Below are 12,046 nucleotides of genomic sequence, written 5' to 3' on the forward strand. Positions count from 1 at the left end.
TATCTTGGCTGCTTCCTACTTGCCCCCACATCTGGCTCTGGAGCCTACTGTACTGAATCCCAGCTGTTTGTGCCCTTAAGAACTTGGGAGACATGGATTGTGGTGCTTGGGCACACAGGCTGTTGTAATCAAGCAGGACTCAGAAGGAGTCATTCCAAAAATATGCTTGAGACTCAGGAGAGACAGTAACTCTAAGAGCAGCAGTTCTCAACCTGTGGGTCTCGACCCCTTTGGCAATCCTCTATCTCCAAAACCATTTACATTCCAGTAGCAAAATTACAGTTAAGAAGTAGCAACAAAAATAGTATTATTGTTGGGGGTGGGTCACCACAATGTGAGGTATTAAAGGGGAGAGCATTAGGAAGGTTGAGAACCACAGTTTAAGAGTTAAAGCTCCTCATATCTAAGAGCTGAGTTCTCTGGAAAGGAAAGCTACCCAAAGGTGTATAGCCTTCCTATTTATGATAGAAAAACAAATTGATACAGAGTGATATATAGTATTTAGAATTGTGATTAATCTTATTATGCCTAATAATTAATGATCATTATTATTTGAAACTTTTTCTCAGGCAATATATGCTGAAGTATTCTTAGGGGAAGTATTTTAAGTATTTTTTTTAAAATTCTTCAAAAACAAGAGGAGTTGGGGGAGGGGGAGGGAGAGGGGTTGGGGTCAAGTGGAGGCAGAAGGGTACAGAGGTAGATGAGATAGCCTCGGCATAATGGTAACAGTTAAAGTTGGGCTTCGAGGGAATGACATCACTACACTATTCTGTCTTTGAAAATGTGTGAAACTGTGCAAAGCAAAGCTTAGAAAATCTAACCCTAGTTGCTCAAACATAGGAGAAAGTCTTGACGAGAGAAAAATAGAAAACTAAAACATTCAACTTGTGGGCCTAGCGAAATCACTCAATCAGCAAGCCTAAGGACCTTAATTTACATCCCTACATGTATACTGGAAGGCACGGTGGTGTGCAGAAGGGAGCTAAAGGCAAAGAGAACCCAAAGGGAGTGGAGAAGGACTCAGTGCCTAAGTGTTGGAGAGGGTACTGAAAACTTACAGCTTCTGATGCTTGTCACAGAGTGGAGCTGACTGTGACTGATTCTCAGCAGGAGAGGAAAGGAGGGTGCCTTAGTCTGACCCACCGAGCAGTACAAATGGTCTGTGACTGTGTGAAGTTCATACGTGTACCTCATTGACGAGAAGTCTCTCCAAGCCAGGAGGTTATGACTTCACACCACAAAGGGCTGATGCAGCACTCAAGTGCCAGAATTCATCTGGAGATAACTTCATTTAGTATGTCGCCAGTTGACGGAAGGTAGGCTTAAAATATTTGTTCATTTATAGAAAAAAAAATCATCGAACATCGCTTTTATGTTCCCCTATATAAAATCTTGCACATTTTGTTCATGTCAAGGGTTAAGTAGAGTGAATCTTTTAGGATGGACAGACCTTGTAAAACTCTTGATGATCAGAATTGAGGCCACTTGGTACCCAGTTGCTAGTGATGTTTTGGCAACAGGTGGAAATATTAAATAGGAAGAGGGCCTACCTGGAGGAAGTAGTTATTGGTGTGTGTTCTTAGAGGTGGATCCAGCCTTGGCCTCCTTTTAGCCATAAGGAAGTGAATAGTCTCCTTCATGCTGTGAGTTCTGCTTCATCACTGGCTCAGAATCAGTGGCGCCAAGGCTTCTGGGCTGAAATCAATAGGACAGTGAGACAAGATAAATCTCTTTGCCTTGTTCTGGTCACAGGTGTGTGAAAGTGAGTAATGAAATGTACTCTAAGGGTTTGCTCAAATGGTTTAGGTAGATCAGGGAATACTAAAAAGAATCATAAAATATCAGATATCATATGAAGAAAGCAGTACAGTTTGGTAGATGGAAAAAACCAAACAAAAACAAAACAGAAAGTAGGCAGGGCAGATAGCTCAGGAGAAAAAGAGCTTGCCATGCAACCAGGAGGACAAGGTTGGACCCATAGAAACCACCTAAAGATGGGTGAACACTGTGGCTCACTTGTAATGTTAGCACAGGGGAAGTAGACACAGGGCTCTAAGACTGAGCTGGCTAGCCAGGCTGGTCAAATGGTTGAGCTCTTGTTATAAGAGATGGAGAGAGAGGGAGAGAAAGATGAGTGAAGAGAAGGGAGAGAGAGGGAGAGAGAGGGGGGAGGGAGAGGGATAGAGATGTCTCATTACATAAGATAATAAGAGATGAGGAAAGTCAGTATCAACAAGCACACATATGCATATTCACATGACCACACATGTGCATGTCAACATGTATAAACACATACACACACCACACAGTGCAAAAGAGTTAAATGTGTAGGCTTTTACACATCCCTACAGAAGTATAATGCATGATAGCTCCAAGGCAAAAAAAAAAAAAAATCTAATTTTCAAATGGTGGAGATAGATAAGCAAAATGTGAAAATAAAGCATAACCACACAATGTGAACTGTCATTAAAAAGAATGCAGTATTAATGCAAGATATAACACAAACACATCTTAATATCATTATGCCAAGAGAAAGAAGATAGGCATAAAGACACACATGCTATATGAGTTCATTTAACAAAATATTCAGAATAAAGAAGTCTTTAGTGACATAAAGTGGATTAGTGGTTGCCAGGGACTGGGGAGAGGGCCTTGTAGGGCGTGTCAGCTCATATGTGCCCGGTGTGTGTCTACATCAGGGTGCAGAAATGTTTGAAAGTAGACTGTCTTGGAGCAAGACGGAAGGCTCAGTGGGAAAAGGTACTTGCCACACAGGTCTGATGGCTTATTCTTGGTTCTTGAAACCCATGGTAAAAGGAAAGGTTGTTCTTTGACCTCTATCCATGGGGCACAGCATGCCCCCTCCCCAAAAAATAACAATTCAGGGAAAAAAATATCCCCTGTACAGATAGTTTTGTAATCCTGTGAGTATAATTACACTGAGTTTCTATTTTGAATGAGTGAATTGTGTAGTAAATGACTTCTGTCATTTGCCTTTTTTAAAAAAAAAAAAATGATGCAAGAGAGTTTATGCAATTTATCCAAGCAGATAATAGTTGCAAAGACTTAGAGTTTAGTCCTGTCTACAGCTGAGCACACAGAGACACAGAAATGACTTAGCTCTGCCACAAATCACATAATTTTCAAGGCTGCCTTGGGAAGAACTTTCCTTTGACGCTCCTTGAATGCGTACTTAGCCAAGGTCAGTCTCTGTGGAGATGAACAAGTTCAAAAGTGATGCTTTAATAAAATATGTTGAATGGTGAGATTTAGTGCTTGAGATAAACTGTTGGTGCTTTGTAAACTATTATTTATGAAATATTAGTTGTCCTTTGTGCAAAGGGGCATAATAGTGATTAGTGTGTCAATACAGGGCTGGGTGGCACCCGACAGGTTCCACTATTTCTCTTGTTGCAGATAATCAGTCAGAGGAAGTTTATGCCCTGGTGATTGGCCCAAAGGAAACTGGCCTCATAGAGTTGACAAAGTCTGCATACACTTCTCATGGATGTTGTTCCTGGATTGTTGAGCAGAGACTTTTTAATTTATAATCAGAAAAGAAGATGTGGTTCCAAATCTGAGGGAAAATTTTGTTTCAACTGTTGTATAATTCTAGGGCTAGAGATGTAGCTTAGTCAGTAGAGTGCCTGCCACACACAAAGCCTTGGTTTTGATGACACGTGCCACATGTGTTGAGCATGGTGGTGCACAACCCCAGCACTTGGGACATGAATGTAAGAAGATCAGAAGATCAAGGTCATCCTCCACTACATAGGGAGCATGGGGCAAGCCTGGGATTTGTGAGCTCCTGCCTTTAAAAAAAAAAATGTATTATTTGAACAAGCAAAGGAAATTCCAACCTTTTAATTCTGAACATCAATAGATTCTCTATGTACTATAGTTGTATTTATTTCCCTATACAATAAATCCATCTTGAAACAATAAACCTTAAACATATCATGTACATGACAGCAAAGAAACTTTTAGGAGAAGAATAAATTGCTGAATGCAAGTGTGGACTGTATTGTCTTGACATGGAATAAAAGCAGATGCAGTCAACTTAAATCCACTTCTAAATCCGCTATTAAATCCACTTCTAACGGTGTTCTCTTCTTTGGTGGTGGGAGGGACTGGGCAGAAAGTTCCCATTTCTGTTCATCTTGTAGTCCTGTTTTGTATATGCCATGAGCAGATAATCTTAGGTCATTTGTTAATTAAGAAGAGAGACATCAACTCTACGCTTAGGTTGTGAATATTGTCTGTTCTATACCTAGCTTCAAGGTGAGGAGGCTGTTACACTCTTTTCTGAGGGGAAGGGAGGGGTGTAGTGAATCCTGGAAAAGTGGGAAGGAGCAGAAACTGCAGTCTGGATGTAATGTATGAGAGAGGAATAGAATATGAAGCTGTTAACTAAGTTAAACCATTCTTTCACTATCAGTAGGAGGTTATAGCCTGTTGTATCAAACATCTGGGCACATTGTTTAGTAAAATACAGCTTTCACTTGCAGAAGACCACATCTGTCTGTCTGCCCCCCCCCTCTACCTACCTACCTCTATTTAGATAGATAGCTACCTAACTCTCATATATCATCCATCTATCATCATCTCTTTATTTACATATATCTACTTAACTATCATCTATCTGTTGCTTGTCATCTATGTATGTATGTATGTATGTATGAATCTATCATCTACCCATCATGTATGTATGTATGTATGTATCTATTTATCTATCTATCTATCATCTATGTATCTATGTATTTATCTATCTATCTATCTATCTATCTATCATCTATGTATCTATGTATCTATAAATCTATCATCTATCTATCTATCTATCATCTATCTATCTATCTATCTATCTATCTATCTATCTATCTATCTATCATCTCTTTATCATCTACTTTTCTACCCTCTATCTATCTACTTTATCACCTACCTATCTACTTACCATGGTTTAGGCATCTTGGCACATCCTAACAGATATGACAATGATATAAATCAGTCACATTCCCCTTGATAATGGCACTGAGAGGTTGAGTGGTTACAGTTTGGAAATGGCTGGGCTGCCTTTACAAAGCTTTGACTACAAAGCTAGAGTCCTCTGCCCTATGCACAGAAGTGCTGAAAGTATGTTACGTACATGCGTATGTACGTACGTACGTAAGTGTCCCCTCAGTTGACAGAAGGGAGAGCTGTAGTGAGGGAAGTTGGGGAGCCATTGCACAACCTGACTAGAACAGGAAGTGGGTTTGGCTCAGGTAAGGGTGTGGGCTGATGGCAGGTAGGCACAAATAACAATGGCCAAGAAATACAAGAATATAGAAGTCTGTGATTGGGGATGTATCTTGAGACTTGTCCCCAGGATAGTGGAAGGAACTCTTAAGATTCTCCATAGAGCTTCAAGAGGTCCTATCAGAGAGAGAGGCAAAGCATTAAAGGACCGGAGGTGGGGGGGTCAATCATAGAAAGCTCCATGTGTCCGTTCTTATTAGTCCAGAAAGCTTACAGACCTACACATGGTTCTTATCTTCCTACTCGAAGGCATCTGCATCCTCAGAATGTCTCATGTGCAGAATGTTGATGACTATATAGAGGTAGGCCCCCACATTTGACATCTATGGGTCCATCATCTGTGGATTCAATCAGCTGCAGTTCAAAAATATTTTGAGTCTGAGCCAAAGGTGTACAGATTGTGGTCCTTGTCATTGTTCCGTAACAATACAGCACTAGGTTGCGTTTGTGATTTTCAAATGGACACAAGGATACAGAAGGGTGCTATGTACTTATGCCATTTCATGAAAGGGATCATGGCTCCTGAGATGCTGGCACTCCAGGGGACAAGAGTTGACAACTTCCCCCATAAGATGCCCAGAGGTAACCAGCTCTCTCTGTGGCTTATATAACAGGGCCTCACTTTTCTGCATCCCATGCTCCTCGTCTGTAGGAATATTTTCTCAACCATGTCTAGGAGATGTCTCTCCTTTGGCTCCAGCTCATGCTTTTGGCATGGAGAGAGCTTTGAACTCTTGCATCCTGGGTCTCTCAAGTGCGTTCCCCTGTTTGCTGCGATAGATAGGAGTTTGAGGATAGTAAACTCTTAGGATATCTATAGCTAGACAGCTTAGAACAAAGCAGGTGCCGACACATTAGGTCTGTTCTTACAGGGACTCTTTGAAGACCACACTGTAATATTCTGAGCTGCACGTAAAATGCAGGCCACCAGGGCCTGGGCCCCAAACAGTGATATATGGACACTTAAAAATACACAATTCACTAAAAGGAGTGGTTCAGATGGCTAATAAATTTGGAATGAATACAAAGAAATACTTTCCCATGCAGAGTGTGGTAGACCTGTGGAATTTGCAGCTGTGGGAGGCAATTGAGTCAAATGCTGTGGGTGGATTTCATAAAGAGCTGGTGTGGCAGACAGCTGCCTGGGCAATGCAAATTGTGTTGTTAAAATTACGGACTGGTTAGGCGTTCACTATGGTGGCAAGGAAGAGAGTCTCTGGGACAACAGGCACAACGGGGGCAGCAGCTATTTTTACTAAAGAGCCCTTGTTTCTCTGACGTTCTTGTGCACAGCTCTTCTCTGAAGCTTTGTTTTTCAAGACAGAAAGAGTAAGGAAGAGCTGCCATTTGTGGTCGTTAACGTTAAGTTCGCCATTTAAATGTATAAAAAGAGAAGCACTGGCTATAGCTATCTAGCTTTCTTTTTCCTCCCCCTGCATTGGGGTAGGTCAGTCTCTCCTGTTGTTTCCCATGACACTTGTCAGATGGAAGACTTTTCACAGTAACTCCACTCCTGCTTCCCAGCTACGTGTATGAGCATGGCAGCACAGATATCTTCTCACCTTGAACTATTTCTGCAGGCTCACTGGTACCACGCTAAGGGTGGCGGCTGCAGACTCTTTATAGGACATCATCCCCTCCATCCCCCATCTCTACCCCTCGTCTACTTCCCACCTTCTGGTCTCATCCTTGCAGGAGTTCTCCAGGATTGCTTCAACTCTTGGACATGAATTTGCCAACGAAGGAAATAGCACGTATCTTGGGTTTTAAAGCTTCCCCTTTAGAACTGGACAGCTGCGTGTGAATCCACTTCATAGCTAAGGTATTCGGATTATCAAGGGCATATACACTCTCGTCTCTGCTTGCCTACTCTTGTGGGGCATGCACCCTTATTCTGGAATGCTGGCATTAGCCAGCCTTTAGGGGCACTGGCATAGATTCCTGGCACGTGGTCTGGGGGGGGGGCGGGGTTGGAAGAGAAAGGAAATGTCATGCTGACAACAGGGTTTCCTGGAAGGGGTGGGAAACAGGACAAAGGCTAGGAAATGGCAATCAGGCTGGGGTATGCAGTACCCAGACCCACGTTGAGTCCTGGCTGCATAGTGAAGAGTAAACTTGTGTTATCTAATGTGGTGAATAGGAGCCAGGTTGGTAGAGCCCTCTTCAGGGCTTTCTCAAGGGGAAGATAGAAGTGGGAGTATCTGGTGTTGTGTGTCTTCTCTGTGAGGTCGCATGGACAAAAATGGCCACTATCTAGTCCAGAGGAAGATGGCAGAGCCTCTCTCTCATACACACATGAAGGACAAACCTGCCATGCTTCTAGGTCTGTCGAAAGCTTCAGCTCATTCATATGTTTCTGAGTCAATAAAACCAAAAACATATTTTTCCAAACCCATTTCCACCCTCCTCCCATCATTTTTAAAATCCTGTGTAATTTAAGGGAAATTCAATCCATATGCTTTTGATTTGTTTACACTTATATCATCAAAATATGTTTTTAAAGAGCTTGCAGAGTTCCCCAAAGCCTCCTCAGCCTTTTAAATGAGTCTTTTAAAGCAGCCCCCCCTCCCCCAGGAACAGGAGGTTGCGTGCTGCCAAGGGTAAATGAACTTGAAAATGAAGAGGTTTGTGCTGGGCTCAGAATTTTAAATCCTCCACTCCTGCTTGGGGTTTGAATTGTCAAATCAGCCCCCAATGACTTATCTAGCCTCAGCATTGTAACCCTTCGGGAGACTCACAAGGCAGTTGGAGTGTGATGACAGTAATCTCCAGAACCAGAGGTCAGAAAACAGCCATAGAGGGAAGACTTGCTGTCTTGCTGCCCCCCCCCCCCACTTCCTTTCAAGAGGGGAAGGAGGACTAAAAAATGCAGGCACAAAGAGGGACAGAACGGAAGGAGGGAGGGAGGCAAGGAGAGGAAGATGGAAGGAAAGATGGATGAAAAGAAGGAAAGAAGGAAGAAGGAAGGAAGGCAAGAGGAAGAAAGTGCGGAGGGAAGGAAAGGAAGGAAATGGAAAGAAGAAACAAAAGAAGGAAGAACTGAAGGGAAAACAGAGACAAGGAGAAGAAGAAGGGAGCCACTAGTGTGCACCCACATCTTTGACTTTCTGGTCTCGTTCTTTCTCAATGAAAGGATAAGAGCTACACCTTTGAGAAAGATGCTGATTTGAATCCCATTCTGCATTTTCCTTTATCTTTTGGGCCTTTAGACTTTTTCTCTGTTGTATGTGCAATGATTTACTCCTTGTGTCAAAAAAGAGATCCTTTCTTTTAAAGGTCAGAAGGCATCTGAGGAGAGCTGTTGGCCCAATAGGAAGAGCCAAAGGACTTAGCTGTTTTCTGACTTCTGATAGATCCACATGCCTCATCCGCCGACCCGTTTCTACACAATGAAATGGAAGGGATGAATAGCATCACTCTCTGAGAGCCAGGGACACTTTAGTGCCTCCCCACACTGTCCTTCCACATTGTGTTTACCAAAAAAAATGAAGAGGCTGAAAATTATCTTTCTGGCCAAACAAGGAGTTAGATCCCTGGAAGCCAGAGGGAGAAACTCAGAAGTGTGAGTGACACACACACACACACACACACACACTCACCCACTCACACATGTATAGGCACACACACGTGAAATTTGTTTTTTCTTGAATTACTTACATCTTTTGTTTGTGATTTTTCTTGTGTTGCCCATTACTGTCCTCATCGGATATTTGAAGTCAGGTCAGTTCTAGAATGTAGTTAACTCTTTCAAACCATTGTTTTTAATTTTATAATTCCAATAAATAAAAGAGAAGGCAACTTAAAACAAGAGCATTTGATCTACTTACTAGCTATGCCACCATGACTATCAAACAGCGCATGCCTGCGTATATCCGTGCCTCTAACCTTGCCACAGAGTAGTGACTTGGAAACACACAACTAAATCCCCCATCGATGATGCCTACCTGGATGACATTTGAACCAGTCAGTTAGAGAGAAGAATGTGTGTGCAGTCATGTGCCTGTGCTGACTTTAGTACTGCGGGGTGACTAATTGAAGGCGTCCATTCATTTCTGTTACAATCATTTGCCTATCTAAGGAGTGTATGGGCTCCGGAAGATGGCTCACTGGGTGAGAGTGCTTGCCAGTCAAGGAGAACATGAGCCAGCATTGCCAGCAGCCTCATAGAAAGCTGGGCGTGGCTACTTGTTACCGTAATCCAATTACTGTGGGCAGAGACAAACAGATCCTCATAGCTCATTGGGAAGACAGCTTAGTGGGGATGGTGAGGTTCTGGTTCAGCCAGAGATCATGTATCAAGGTAGTAAACAGAGGTATGATGCCTGTTGTAGCTGTTGTCCTCCTTTGGCTTCCACATTCAAGCACACTGGTGAGAATATCCACACACCCGCATGCATGCACTATGTGGATGGATACCATACACCCTTCACACATCCCGCAAAATAATAAAGGATCAAGTATGAACACACATTTTGCCTTTCTTGGTTCAACAATAATGATGACACATCATGACAAATCTATTTAGCATGTCAAGTAAAATTCTGAAATTTTGTTGGTTACCTCCCACTGTGTGTGTGTGTGTGTGTGTGTGTGTGTGTGTGTGTGTTATCCCTTATGCTTGAATCTGGAGATTTGGAAATTTTTGCATATACATGAAGTGGAAACTTAAGGGTTCTTTGGAAAGTCAGCCATGTCGGATGATGTTTTGCTGGGGCAAAGATGTGAAGCAGTATTTTCCTGAAGCAAACACAAGTGAACGGATGTTATGCTAAGGCAGACACATGAAGGAATGTTTTGTTGAATCAGACACAGATGAAAGGATGAGGGAATAAAGGAGTCTTAGCTAACAACACACTTGTATTGGTCTACCTTACATCTGTTGCTGAGCTTCATTTGTTGGGACTCCACAGAGAGAAGCACACTAAAAGACTTCAGGTGGCATGCTGGTGGCTTCTTATCACTTCCCTGGACTCGGACAAACCGATGTCAGCTGACACAGGCTCATGTGGAGTTTTGCTAAGACATGCCTCCTCACATGCCGAGGAGGCAAGGCACGTGGTCAGGCAAGAGCCATGGAGGACAAGTGATGCTTGGAGGGTGTGTAAATAGGACTCACCAGAGCATGAGGGCTGCTTGGCTAGCTTGGAGAGCTAGCTTTACAAGGCTTTTTGGTCTCGATTTCTTCGATTTTTTCAGAGAGGTCCAGCTGAGAACTTCTGGCATCCTTGGTAATTCAAACCCCTCCTGCTGACTCGGCTGAGGCCTAGCTGTTCCTGCTAGGTCACGCCATCACTGCTGCGACCCAGACACTACCGAACTGGACTGCTGGTATATCCGTGGAGTGTTTCCGAGCAGATCAAACTGCTACTGCTGACCTGTGAACTGAACTGCTGATTTCCTGACAATGCAGATTTCTAAATGGGCCTACTTCCCCCATATCATAATAACCTTTCTTTTTCACTACCTCTGGTGGGTGGAGGGCTAAAAGGGAGGTGAAAGCATTTAAGAACCATCATTAAAGTAGGTTTTTTTTTTAAAAAAAATTCAAAGTTATATATACATATTGAGGTCTCTTAGAGATGGGATTCAAATCTGAGTTATTAATACACCCTAAATCAACTCTGCATGTAGCCTGAGGGTGACCTTGTGTGAACACCTGCATTGACTGTCACATATCTCATGAAGTCACTTGTGGGATTTTTCACCAGTGCCTGATGCACAGAGGACTTCAGATTTCTGAGTGCTTTAGACTCTGCATTGGGCATCTTTAACCTGCAACTTTAAGCTCGTTCTTTCCATATGCTTATTTGCATACCTCTGATTACAATGTTGTAAAATTATTTTAATAGACTGTGGCCTCAAGGCAGCTGGAAGCTCTCATGGCTCCACACATGTAAATGCGAGTGAATGGTTTTACTCAGGACACCACAGGGGGCTGGTGGGTTCTATAGGAAAAGAATGTCCAGCACTGACACAGAGCCCAGCAAGGTCTTTCATCTTCAGAAGCTAAGGCCTCTGAATTCACAGATGATCATCTTTCTTTTTCCTCTTTTTTTCCCCCTCCGCTTAATTTATTTGCATCCTGATGCAGCCCCCCCCCCACACACACACACACAACTGCTCCCTCTTCTGTTTGCTTTTCTATTCCAAAAAAAAGGTTGGCTGGACACACATTCGGTCATTGCAGTCTATTGATAACCCTGCTTTCCCAGTCAGAATACAGGATTCTCCCTTCCATTCATGTGGACCCAAGAATCTGGCACATGACCCAAGCCCCACAGTTGCCTACTTGACTGATGGGAGAGCGCTGAGTGTGACCTGGGGATGGCGAATCTTAGCTGTGACCCAGGCTACGCTTGAGGCGCAGCTCTGCACGGGCTGGTTCCAGAGGTTATCAAGCAAAACCGAAGAGAAAATATTAAAGTAGGGCTTAGATTGATGACATTTATTTACAGAGGAGTTATTTTAGTCAAGCAGGCTCTCTCTGGGAAGCTGATGGAGATATGTATCAACTGCAAGCTGAGTCAAATAAACCCCTCCTCCATAGACCACAAGAAATGCAAGACAAGAGAATACATAACCATAATTATTCACCACTCAAGCTCTTCAGCTCTATCAGCACAATAGTTGTTTGAAGAGCAGTTATAACAAAGAAATTCCTTCTAAGCCGGGCGTGGTGGCGCACGCCTTTAATCCCAGCACTCGGGAGGCAGAGGCAGGTGGATTTCTGAGTTCAAGGCCAGCCTGG

This window comes from Mus pahari, chromosome 15 (genome assembly GCF_900095145.1).
Source record: "Mus pahari chromosome 15, PAHARI_EIJ_v1.1, whole genome shotgun sequence".
Classification (NCBI taxonomy): Eukaryota; Metazoa; Chordata; class Mammalia; order Rodentia; family Muridae; genus Mus; species Mus pahari.